Source organism: Alligator sinensis, unplaced genomic scaffold, assembly GCF_000455745.1.
Source record: "Alligator sinensis unplaced genomic scaffold, ASM45574v1 scaffold73_1, whole genome shotgun sequence".
NCBI lineage: Eukaryota > Metazoa > Chordata > Crocodylia > Alligatoridae > Alligator > Alligator sinensis.
The window spans coordinates 5,738,815-5,751,170 of record NW_005841838.1 but is presented as its reverse complement, the minus strand read 5'-3'; the positions used below and the strand labels follow the sequence as shown (position 1 = coordinate 5,751,170).

The window sequence follows — 12,356 nt, the reverse complement described above, 5'->3', positions numbered from 1 at the left end:
GGAGACCCTCACAACAAGCACCCACCCACGTTTCCTGCAGGAGGGGTGTGGAAGCAGCTCCTCCTTCGTGGGCATCCGGTCCAGGCTACCTGTGTACACGTATCATCTGAGCCCATCATTGTGTATGACATTATTGACTGAGAGTGTGAATAAGTTTCTGACAGTTTACTGGATGCATATTAATTAGTTTCCTTTTCTTTAACCCTTTTTTAATAAAGTGTATGTAGTTGTAAATTGTGCGGTGTCTAATTGAAAGTCCAGGGACAGTAGGTGCCTTCCTTTGAGGGGAAACTGCCTCACTCCAGGAGGGCAGGTGAGGTGGTTCCAGGCTGTGGGCACCTCTAGGAATCCAGAGCTGGGCTGTGGGTTTGCGGGTAGCCCCGCAGCCAGGGGTACACACAGAAGGTAGCAACTCTAGCTACAGTTTCCTCCCCTCCTTATTTTGTACTGGGCATTGATTTAATGCCAATTTAAGATGAAAATTCTACCCACGGATTCACTTTTGGTACCATCTGGATATTCCTGCTATCAATGCACTGAACTAACCTGGCTTTGAGAACTGATAGAAAACAGCTCAAGGTCCTATAGATTCTGCTGGAACATGTTAATTTCAAATCCATTATAAATATGAACAAAATGTTAACCAAAAAACTTGTATCAAGTATTAACCTCCAAAATCGCAACAGAGATCTACATCTCCATTTAATAGACACCACGCTTTTAAAAATGATACTTTGAAAACATTTTGCATACCAACCCAAACCCAAAGATCTTTGCAAAACATTTACAGTTATTTAACAATAAATTCCTCTCAATTGAAAATTGATGAAGCACCAATCTTAATAGAAATGCAATATCTTTTCTTTAAAATGAATAGAAGTTATATATCACTGATATTAGCCATTAGTAAGTCTTAGCTACTATGCCATTTGAGTGATTATTTAGTAATGTTATAAATAATGCTGCAGTAATGACTTAAATGAAGTAGACAGACATAACAACAATAATATTGCTTGGTCAATTTCCTGACATGAAAATTTCCTGGCAGAAAGAGATGAGAAACTTTTTTTTCAGTTTACTCAGTGCTTTATTGTATAAGTAGCTGCCTATAAAATTATGTGATTACTTTTAAAAGTCTTCCTATGTGCTGGCCCTGGGCAGAGGATCAGCACAAAGCCTGAAGGCTTAAGTGTAAATAGCTTTGTTCTAGCCACCTACACAGCGGTGAATTTCACCCCAGGATAAGACTCAAATTTATCACGAAGGTGGATTCAACTTAACAGAAAGTCCTCACAAACTGCTTCCAAAGATCTTCTACCACAGGGGGGCACACACAACACTGTTCTACAATGTGAAACCAAAATAGCATCTCACTGCCATCTGACCCTCAAAGACCATTTATGGACACTCATTTCACAGAAGAGCTTTTGAGAATGAAAGATGCACTGGGAAGCTGCTTCTCTGACATCCCTACAAAGCATTCAGCACTAGGGCTGTACGAAGCTTTAGTCCCTGGTTCAATCCAGTGGAGATTCGGCCTGATTCAGTGGCCAAATCTCTGAATCAAAGGACCCTTTAATCTCTCCGAATCGTATCGGAACCCTCCGAATCGATTCGCAAAGATTCGGCAATTCGGACATAGACACAACTTTAAATGCTTTTTCTACATACCTCTAGGTAGCAGGGGCTAGTGAATGCTGTGATGCTGGGGTACATCGAGTGTCCCACAGAAGCACAGAGGGCTCCCCAGAGTGTTCAGCAGCAGACCCAGAAGTAGACCAGAAGCACTTCTGGGTCCACCGGGGATGCACGGGGGGCTGCCCCCCTGGCTCAGTGACTGGTGCCTCCTGGGTCTTGGGGGGGCACCTGGAATCCCCCTGTGGCTGATTGCCAAGCAGGGGAGGCATGGGCGGGGGGGCCCAGCATGCTCCCCAGTAGACCTGGAAGTGGACTGCAAGTACTTCCAGTCCACTTCCGGGTTCACTGCCTAGCATGTGGAGGGCCCCACTACACCTGTGGGATGCTCCATGTGTCCCAGCATTGTAGCGATCATGAGCCATGCCTGCTACCTCAAGGGATGTAGAAAAAACATTTAAAGCTGAATCAGCATCGAATCTTCAGATTTGGATTTGGTCAAATCAAATCGGGGACAGTGATCTGAATCAGTGAATTGAATCACTATCCCTGATTCAGGCTGAATCCAAATCAAATAGGACCCGCTTCACACACCCCTGTTGAGCACACAATCTGCAGCAAGTTGCAAAACAGCAGCAGAAATAGGAATTCAGTAAACAGACCATCAGATGTAGCACAGCACTTTGGCTTGAGGCTTGAGTCTCCACCAGGACACAATAGGAAATGGGAGAAGCAGGAAAAAAAATCCTCCAGACTGTGGATCTATTTACCCATTACTCCAACCCTAAGATAGCAGTAGCCATCATCTCCCACTGACCGAGTGGGGAAAAGAATATGAACATGGGTATGGATCCCAACCTCTCATGTGCTTCTCCACTGGCCATATTCATTTCACTTATTCATGAGAAGTCATGGAAGACTGTGTCAAAAGCCTTGCTAAATGCAAGGTATACCACATCCACTGCCCTTGGGCACCTGTACACATTGTGGGGCTTAATCCTCATTCAATTTAAATTTAATAGGTTTATAAATTTAAAATTGCTTATTTTAGAGAGTTGCATCAGTGTTTGCACATAGTAGGCTTTAGAAAGAATTAAGCCTGGTGTGCAATCCCTGTAAATTCCAACAGGGGGAGCCACATGCCTATCTACCCTGCTGCTGACTTCACTACTGAATTACAGAAGGGGATACATGTAAACCAGTAATACACAATTAATCCCCTCCTCCTCACTCCCCCCCCCACCTGGGAGCCTCACACTAACCCCCCTTTAACCTCCCCCCTCCCAAGCTGCGGACACCCCAAAATCATGTGAAATCACACCCCTCCCCATCTCCTACCATGCCCCCTGTACCCCCATAAAGAACCCTTCTTAGCACATAGCACCACCACCAAGCATGGGCATGCACGTGTGTGTGGTGGGGGGCGGTGCTCTGAATGGTAATGGGAGCTGCATACAATCAATTAGCATTGCAAGTGACCTCCTATCTGCATGTCAATTATTACCCCAGTCAGGTATCCATGCTCTAGCTGTTGGTGTAGCAGAGCCTTTGCCCTTTACCATGGTCGGTGTGAGGAAGGTGATATACCACCTGTCCACTTTGAACTCAAATGTGGGGTTTAGGAATACCCCTGGAATCCACCAATACACCCTGGGTGCATAATACTGGCTTTTACTGGATCAATGAATAGGCACACCTGAGAAGTATCTACTCAGAAAATGGTAGATATTTCTCAGGTGTGCCTACTCATTCTCAGCTTATTGTCCTTTGAAAGAAGTATCTCCCCAGAAAACAGCTCTGCCCTGCAGGAACCCTGGTTTGAAAGAAGCATCTCCCCAAAAACAGGCCTGCCCTGCTAGAACATTGTTTTGAAACAAGCATCTCTCCAGAAAAGAACCTTGTCCCACAATACCCCATGTCTGAAGGAAGCATGTGTCCCCAGAAAAGAGCCCGGGCCTGCAAGAACCCTGGTTTGAAAGCAAACTTTCCCCAGAAAAAAAAATACTGCCTGCGAGAACCCTGGTTTAAAAGCAACTTCTCCCCAGACAGGAGCCCAGGCCTGCAAGAACCCAGGTTTGCAAGCAACATCTCCCCAGAAAAGAGCCTTGCCCCACACTAGCCCAGGTTTGAAGGAAGCATGTCTCCCCAGAAACCTGTTTTTCCAGAAACCTTCCTACATGGTCATCTAATATGCGCCCTCCCCCATTCCTTCCTTCTTGTTTTCAGCTCTGATTGATATGCTGCTGCTTCTGCCACTGCCACCACTGCCAAAGAAGAAAAGCTGACCATATACAAAGGCTGAGAACAACATCTGGACACGCTGTCACTGCCTGTGCAGTGTGGTTGAGGCATGTCAGTGTTCACTTGCAATGGTCCTGCAATTGCCTTCCAAAAAAACCATGCATAGTGGACACATTGTAAAGTCCAATAAATCAAGTGGTTAGCAACCCATGTATGGTGGATGCCCGCCTGCTGCCTCTGCTGTCTGCCCCGCTGGCCAAAGGGTGCCCTCCCTGCTTGCAAGTAAAGGCCAATAAATGTTGACGTGTTTAGCTCCTGTTTTTCCCCCACATGTGATGGTGTCAGTTGCTTACTTGGGGAGGGACTGTAGGGTGGTGGGTGTTCAGTCTGTCTGCCTGTCTACCTGCTGCCTCTGCTGTCTGCCCTACTGGCCATGGACTGCCCTCCTTGCCTGTAAGTAAAAATTATGAATAAAGTATGGTCAATCAATAAATAAGTAAAACAAAGATAAGTAAAAAAAGTATGATAAAAAAATAAGTAAGTAAAAATGATAAATAAAGTGGTTGGCTCCTACCTTTCCCCCACATGTAACAGTGTCAATTGGCTGCATGGTGGGGGGTTGCTGTGAGTGTAGGTCTGTGTGCCTGCTCCCTTTGCTCTCTGCCCCAATGGCCTTGGGGTCCTCTCTGTGCTCACTTTTCCCCAAATGTAACTGTTTCACTTGGTTCCATGGGTCTACTAAGCTGAAGAGTGCTCACTGCTTCCTGCAAATTGTTTACCTTGAAAATTCTGTAATGGCTGTGTTGTATGTTAGAGTGAATAAATCATTAAAGGTTAATTATGTAAAAGAGAATTATCTGTCTCCTTTTCTTTCTGTGTCTGCTATCCCCACTTGCAAATAAACAGTTGTTTGAAACATCAGGGAAGGTCATTTAATCAATACTGGAAAACCCAGTGAATCCCCAAGCAGCAACAGCATGGCACATCGGCGGGTGGGGGTGAGGCAGGGGTAGATTAAGATTCCTTGGGGCCTTGGGGCCCTGGGCCCCCCTCCTGTGGCCTGCCCCACCCAGACCTCATGCCCTGCCCCGCAGCTATGGGCTCTGTCCCCGGCTGACACCACAGGAACAGCGGCCAGAGTGGGACATGCTGCCCCCAAGGCACGAGCCATGGACCCCGCAGCTGTGGGGTCCATCCCTGACTGGTGCCGCAGGAGCAGCAGTCATAGCAGGATACGCTGCCCCCTAGGCCCAAGGCATGAGCCATGGCTGCCTCCACTTGTAAGGTCCATGCTGGAGCCAGCACCAGGCGTGCAGAGCCGCTGCCCACCAGGATCATGTGGCACAGACCATGGTCCGGGGTAGCCCCTTGCCTCGCCATGGCTCAGTCCAGCACAGTAGCACCCAGCAAACGGTGCCCAGCAGCCACAGCCCACCATCGGTTTTGGTTGCACCAAGACTGAGGCCTGGCCCAGCTGGCCCATGCCCCATGTGTTAATCCATCTATGGGGGGCGGGGGAGGATAGGGACTGACTGTGGTTTGGGACTGAGAGGCACTGCCAGGGCCAGGGGTGCAATCATGAATTAGGGCCAGCAGGATGGAGTGAGACTATGCAATCGTGACTGGCATGGCAGCACAAGGGAACCTGGTGGCTATGGGCTGGCTGCAATCAGTGCTAGAAGTGGACAGGCACCAGCTGCTATCTTGCATGCTGCCATGAGTCTAAATGGGGGGGAGCTGGATAACCTTGTGCACTCATGAATGGTGCAGCAGCCAGCACACAAAAAAGTGGGGGGAGGAGCAGCTACAGGCTGCATGCACTGACAAGGCATGCACCATTCAGCTGTGTCTGACTGAAAGGGACATGAAAGCAGTCTATGGTACCCTCCCCAGCAGGCATGCAAGCGATTCATTCCTGGCCTGAACCTGGGGCAGGTTATGTGGTAACTGTGATATTCTCAATTAAGGGCTGCTGGCTGCCGTGGGTCTGTCTGACTGTGGAGTGACCTCTTGTGCAATCGCAACAGTGCAACAGGAGCCAGTACACAGCATAAGAAAAAATTAATAAAGCGGCAACTACGGGCTGCATTCAGTCAGGGGCAGGGGCAGGTGATGGTGCCATTTTCACCCTAGCCAGGGTATGGCTGGGGTATGAGTGGTGGGGTGCCTGTCCACAGGTGTCTGTACAGCAGAATGAACACTGATGTATGATCAGCTGGGTGGACCAACCACTGCATCTGCATCTGCCGTGGTGCACCTGGCATGGGATGAATTACAAGAAAGTTGCAGCACCATCTGGTGGACAAAGAGGCTCATTACATGTCTTTGAATGCCTTTGTGTTTGCACAAAACAAATCCATGGACATGACACTTTAATTCACAGAGAGCCAAACTAAACTACATCCAAAAAGTTTTACTTTAATGCACCAGAAAGATTTTTAAAACATCTGGAAAACCTGCGTGTTCAAACAGTCATGCTGTTGGAGCGCAAGAAAAGGCAAAAAAGTTGATGGGTACAAACGCCCATCCACTTATCTTTAAACAAAATTGCTGGCCTCTGGCATGCCTGAGCAGGGTTGAGTGAGCAAGACTTATTTGTTGGTTAAAAAACCCTGGGTTGGGAGGGATGCCTCACCATGACTACTCTGCACGTAGAGCTATAAAATAATGCCCTTTCTAAAATCTTTCCTAGTCCCACCACTGCCTATAAAAGAGTTTTGTGTGTGTGCCAGTCCAGGAAATTATACCTTTTCAAATAAGTGATTTCCTGACCTATCACTTCTGTTATTTCTCTGTAAAATAACAGGAAGACAGGAGTCCATCCAAAACTATGATGGACACTGCACTTTCAGCTGATGAATCTCACTTTAAATGAAATCAGAGGTCAAATGTACCTTACCAGAAATGCCAATTTTGTTTTAAAAGAAAAGGGAGACAAAGTACAGAAGGGAATTTGCAAACTGATTTAACTAACAACCCATCTTATCTATAAGAACGATGGATGAAAATGAGTGCTGAGCTCTAATTTTCATGCTTTGCAAACAAGTTTTATCATGATCTTGATTTTTTGGGGTTTTGAATCCAGCAGAGGTTTACAACAGCCGACCAAATTTTGCTGAGAGGACTTCAGAGCAGTCTGCCTCTGTCTACAGTGACTGAAGTTGGACCTAAACAGATATTGCTTGTTGTTTGCTCCAGGACCCAACTCCCTGAGCAAGATACAGTATAGAGTGCCCAGTTACAGGCACGGAAGCCTTATGCTGGAAACTTGCATAAAGCTGCAGGACACTTGCTGGCTTGCTGGGCCTGGTATAACTCATTATCAGGGATCCAGGTTTTCCATTTGCTGAGCAAAAATATAGAAAAACATGGACTTCTCCCTTAAAAAAGAAAAATGTGGAAACATTGAAACCCAATGGGCTGCTGGGGGGAGCAGGGGGCAGGGGGTGCCACATGCATGTCCATGCGCACACATGCACATGGCAGCCAGGCCCAGTGGTGAACAGCAGCTCCTGCAGGTCTCCGTAAGTAAGTCTGTGGAAGGAGCTCAGCTGACATCATGGGGTGGACACAGGTGGGGGAGCAGGGGAGGCCAGGTAAGGCTGCTGGGGGCGGGCCCAGGGTAAGGCTGCTGGGGCCAGCACAGTGCTGGCCCCAGCCTCCCCTACCCCACTCAAGGCAACTTGCCACGCACTAAAGCACACATGGCCCAGGTGTTCCCCAGAGACAAGTAGCAGTGTTGCAAGATGTGCCACCACTAATCCCCAGGGAACCAAATATCCATGCACATCTGGATGCTCCCTTACAGCATAACTCTGAGAAAAACCTAGAGAGCTTTTGGACTGAATACTGACTGGAAAAGGCTTCAAGCTACAAGCAAAGAAACAAGTCTCTTGCTTGAGTCCTCCAGAGATGAGGGAAACATCACTCTATACATTCTTTGTATATAAACAGGGTTCCAGTTGAGATACCTCAATTGCCTGCCTTAAAGGCAGCACGTTGAATTCAGCTAACCATGCTAGTTAAATGGTGTAATATCAAAACAGCATCACCAAAACTGTCCAAGATAGACCTAAATCAATGTTATCCACAAGACTGTTTAGATGTTAAGCCTTTAATTTTGAAAGACAACATTTCACTTTTATAAAAATTAATATATATGCTATTTTTGTAAAAACAGGACATAAACTATATGCTTCATAAGCTAACTTCATGAGAGGAATCTAGCATCAGTCTGATCTGAAAGCAGATTGCCATCCAGAAAAATGGTAGAGATTCCTAAAGATTAATGCCCAGGCTTAAGCATGCTGAAAAACCAACACTATTGCTCCATAAATATTACAGAGTGTTAAGGCAACACTTAGTGTGAGTGGTAAAAACAGAAGATAGGGAAGCTAACAGACCTTGATACCTACATTAATCTGATACTTCAATTGCATGGACAGTTACTAAAGGCATGAACTTTTATTATTTCTACAAAAATGTAGGTTTTACATAGAATTATAATTGCCTTCTGTTGTGCATTTTTAAGAATCTACTCTAACAAATGACTCCCCAGTATCTGACTTCATCCATATTGGCATTTATACACATGCTTCAAGGGGGGGGGGGGGGGGGGGGCTTTTATTGTGGTGTTTTAATTAGAGCAGCTCCAAGAGCCGCTGTAGTTAAAGCGCCTGGAGCGTCTTGTGTATCAGTGTCCCCACACTTAAACATGGCAGCAAGGGTGCTTTAACTAAAGCTCATCAAATGAGCTTTAGTTAAAGGTCTCTTGCCACCCTATTTAAGCATGGGGATACTGAGACATGAGATGCTGGAGCCCACTGGAACGTAGTAATTACCACGCTCCAGAAGACTCCATTAATTGAGCCTGCTCTGACATGCTGCAATTACAGTGCAGTGGAGCAGCCTTGCTGCTTAAGTATAGGTAGCCTATAATACTGGTTTCAGAGACTTTTTTTTATACCACCACATTGTCTGACTTTGTCCAAAGCAATTGGAATTGTCCAAAACAGAAAGGAAATTCTCTGATTCTCCTCATATTTATGGTAAAAGTTAGCATATTCCCAGGTATATCATATTACCTAATTATTCTCTGTGTTTTATCCTACAAGACAAAGTACCCCACCACCCAGTCCTTCTCATCTGTTCTTTAGTCAGATTTCTGAGTCAGAAGGAAGCAGTGGTAGTCATTGTCCAGTGGATCAAGAGGAGGATTGCCTGAATTTAAGGTCATACTCCAACCTTTAAGGGACCTCAAAGACTTTGCTAATATAGGAGTGTTACTGCCCCCACAAGATTTCTTTTTGAGTTTTGTATCATAATTAATGGACACCTATACACAATGCTGCTCCAATGCGCTGTAATTAGAATGCATTGAAGCCGGCTCAATTAATCAAATCTACTGGAGCGTGGTAATTACCATGCTCCAACAGACTTCAGCAGATGAACTTTAGTTAAAGTGCCCCCACTGGCATTTTTCAGCGCAGGAATGCTGCTCCAGGCACTTTAATTAGAGCAGCTCTCAGTGCCGCTCTAATTAAAGCACCCTCCGGCTCTCAGTGCCGCTCTAATTAAAGCACCCTCCGGCTCTCAGTGCCGCTCTAATTAAAGCACCCTCCCACTCCTGGAGCACATGTATAAACACCCAATGACTCCAAAAAAGCAGTGTCTCTTCTTTCTCTAGCCAAGATAATTTCAGGATCCTTTATGTGCATCCAAGGCTCATCTTCAAAAACAATAAAACAAAAACCAAACAAACACAGAACCCCTCTCATATGCAATGTAAATGCAGTGCCTAGTTAGTTTTTACAGCATGTATTATTCACAGTCCCAGAGGCATTGTAACACATCTTGTAGTCTGTCATACAAATGCATATTTAGACAATTTTACAAGCCCAGGCTATATTAAATTCTCTTCTGGAACCATTATTGCCTACCATGTAAATATTGAGGGAATGCTTAGCAACCCCCTTATGAAAATCAATCAGTAGATATACATAGTAGTCCCATTTTCAGGATTAAATGCTGCTGTTGTCACCATTCTTATTTGCATATCACCAAATTCTCCAGAGCACTTGGAAAATTAATTTCTAGGCAAATGTTTTGAAATTGCATATTTGTTTTGAAATTGTATCTGGTAGTTTAAAACCAAAAGGAAAACTGCATTTCATTCAATATTACAGTACAGCAAAGAAGGCGCTTTCAACCTAAAGCCTTTTGGGCCCTTATAAACTCATGGATTTAATTTTTCAAGCTTTTTCTCAGAAACAGATTTTTGGAAATCAGGGGAAGGGGAACACGAACTTGCATAGAATTGTCATTTTATTTTCAGTGGGCACATCTACACATGTGCTTTAATGAGCATTAACCTATTTTAATGTGTATTAAAGCATTGCTGAAAAACCATTCTCTTTAATAAATGTGCATTAAGACAGGCTAATGAAAATTTTCCTAGTACCTTACAATGGAGGTACTAAATTTAATCACATTAAATAGAGCATGTTAATGCACATGTAGATGCACCCAGTGTTTTTATTTGGCATGTTCGTAGCCTTCAATGGATTTGGCACTTTAACATCTTTAAAATGCTTGTGTAAAAAAAACTTATAAGCAAGAGAAATAGTATTTGTTATTAGTTTAAATGCACTGAAACTATAAATCTCTAGCTTTACCCTTTGAAAATGAGCAAGGAAAACACTGGAAACCACAAAGTAGATTGAACTAGCTTGATGCCTGCTGAAAAATGGTGCCAAATGTGATTGGTGGAAACATTTTGTTTTCTCCTCCGGCATCCAGGCAGCATATGTATCACAAACAGTAATCATGAAAGAACAGATGAGCCAATGGGGAGATCAGAGATGGCATTCTGGAGTTTTCCCAAACTAGGAAAAAAAACAGTAGGCTTGGCTCACAGTGAAGGAACAGCCATTATTTTAACCAAAACAATTACCACTTCTTTAGACAAGCTGCCCTGAATGAATTTGTGTCCTCTGGATTAGTATACAGAGCATCCTTTTAAAAATTTGAACAGTTTATGACATGTTTTCTACCTGTACTACTTATTTTCTATTTCCTTTAGTTTATAGCAGAATATCAAAACAACACAGGTTCTGGGAAGCTGTCAAACTGTAAAGCCCACACTGGTTTTCTGCACACCTGCACAATGAAAATTAGAGCTTCTCTAACTTTGTAGGCAGATTTTTTGACACTTGGAGAAGCCAATCTTTACAGAAAAGCCAACATTAAAACAAACAGCTTTTTTCTGACCCAAATGAATGATGAAATTTGGCTTTGACCAGAAAAACAAACATGCAGGCAGCTTCATTTTTACAGCAATGCTCAAAGTAGCAGAAGAAAATGGTAGGGTGTATTTTTTAAATGGCATTATATTAAAATAGATATGGCATTTTTGCATGGGTTTTGACACACTGGTCACATCTACACAAGAGCCATTAATGCACATTAGCCTAATGTAATGCGCATCACAGGCATATGTCTACACATGCACAACTTTACTGCACATTAAAATGGTGAAATTAGGCTGATTGTGCCTAAATTTGATACCTGCAAATGCACATATCAAATTTAGGTGTGATTAGTTATAGTGCATTAACACACATGTAAGATGCAACCTGGCACTAACTTAGTGCCAGGTCTACCCAGCCACTAGAGGGCCAGTCTGAACCTAGCCCCAGGGCTCCTGGCTGGCCACCTCTCCTCCCCCAGGGCTGGGCTCCTCTCTATATAGTTTGCCACTTGTAAGCGGGTTTTTTATTGTTGGTGGCAGGGAGGGTGCTGGAGGGACACTGTTGTAGGGAGAGAGAGATGGGGGTGGAGGCCGTGAGGGCAATAAACCTTTTTTGTTTCAAACGTGCGTGGCCTGAGAGTGCTGCTAGGGGTAGGCAGAGGGTAGGGGGTGTGCATGCAGTGGGGCAGGCGGGATGGAGAGGTAAGTGCAGGAGGAGTTGGTCGGCCAGGACCTCCTGCAGCCAGCGCCCTGGCCCCCACTGGTGGGTGCGTGGCTCTCCTGAGGCCTGGGCAGGGGGTGCCTGCTGGGGTCAGCAGGGCCAGCACCATGGCCAACAGAAGCGCAGGTAGCTGGTCATGGGGTGCTGGGTGTCACTGGCAGAGGCAAGGGAAGGGGCATCCCTGGCATGGAGAGGCAGGGTGGGGAAGATGGTTGTTGGCACATGCTGCTCCTGTGCTGGGCATGCGGCTCCTGGGAAGGGAAGGGGCTGGCCAAGGATCAGAGTTCCCATGATGGCTTCCAAGTGCTGGCGGATGGGTCCAAATACTGGCCTCCAAATACTGGCAGCCATGTGGCCGGAGGCTGGAGCTCCCCCCTTGTGGCCACAGGAGCACACGTGGCTGCAGGGATTTGGCACTAACTTTAGTTCCAAAAGTGCGCTAGATTTAATGTCAAGTCTTTGCATGTGTAGATACCTGCCAAAAAGTGCTTAATGTGCATTAGGTTAAAG

The 12,356-nt window shown here is 45.4% G+C and overlaps 1 long non-coding RNA gene across 1 annotated transcript in view; it reads left to right on the top strand.

Annotated features, from left to right (window-relative positions):
* Positions 1-4,200, top strand: part of LOC102380705 — a 4,677-nt gene extending 477 nt beyond the window's left edge. Inside the window, exon 3 of the long non-coding RNA XR_322876.1 lies at positions 3,862-4,200. This is a non-coding gene — a long non-coding RNA (uncharacterized LOC102380705). The remainder of the gene's footprint in view (positions 1-3,861) is intronic.
* Positions 4,201-12,356: the final 8,156 nt, after the last annotated feature.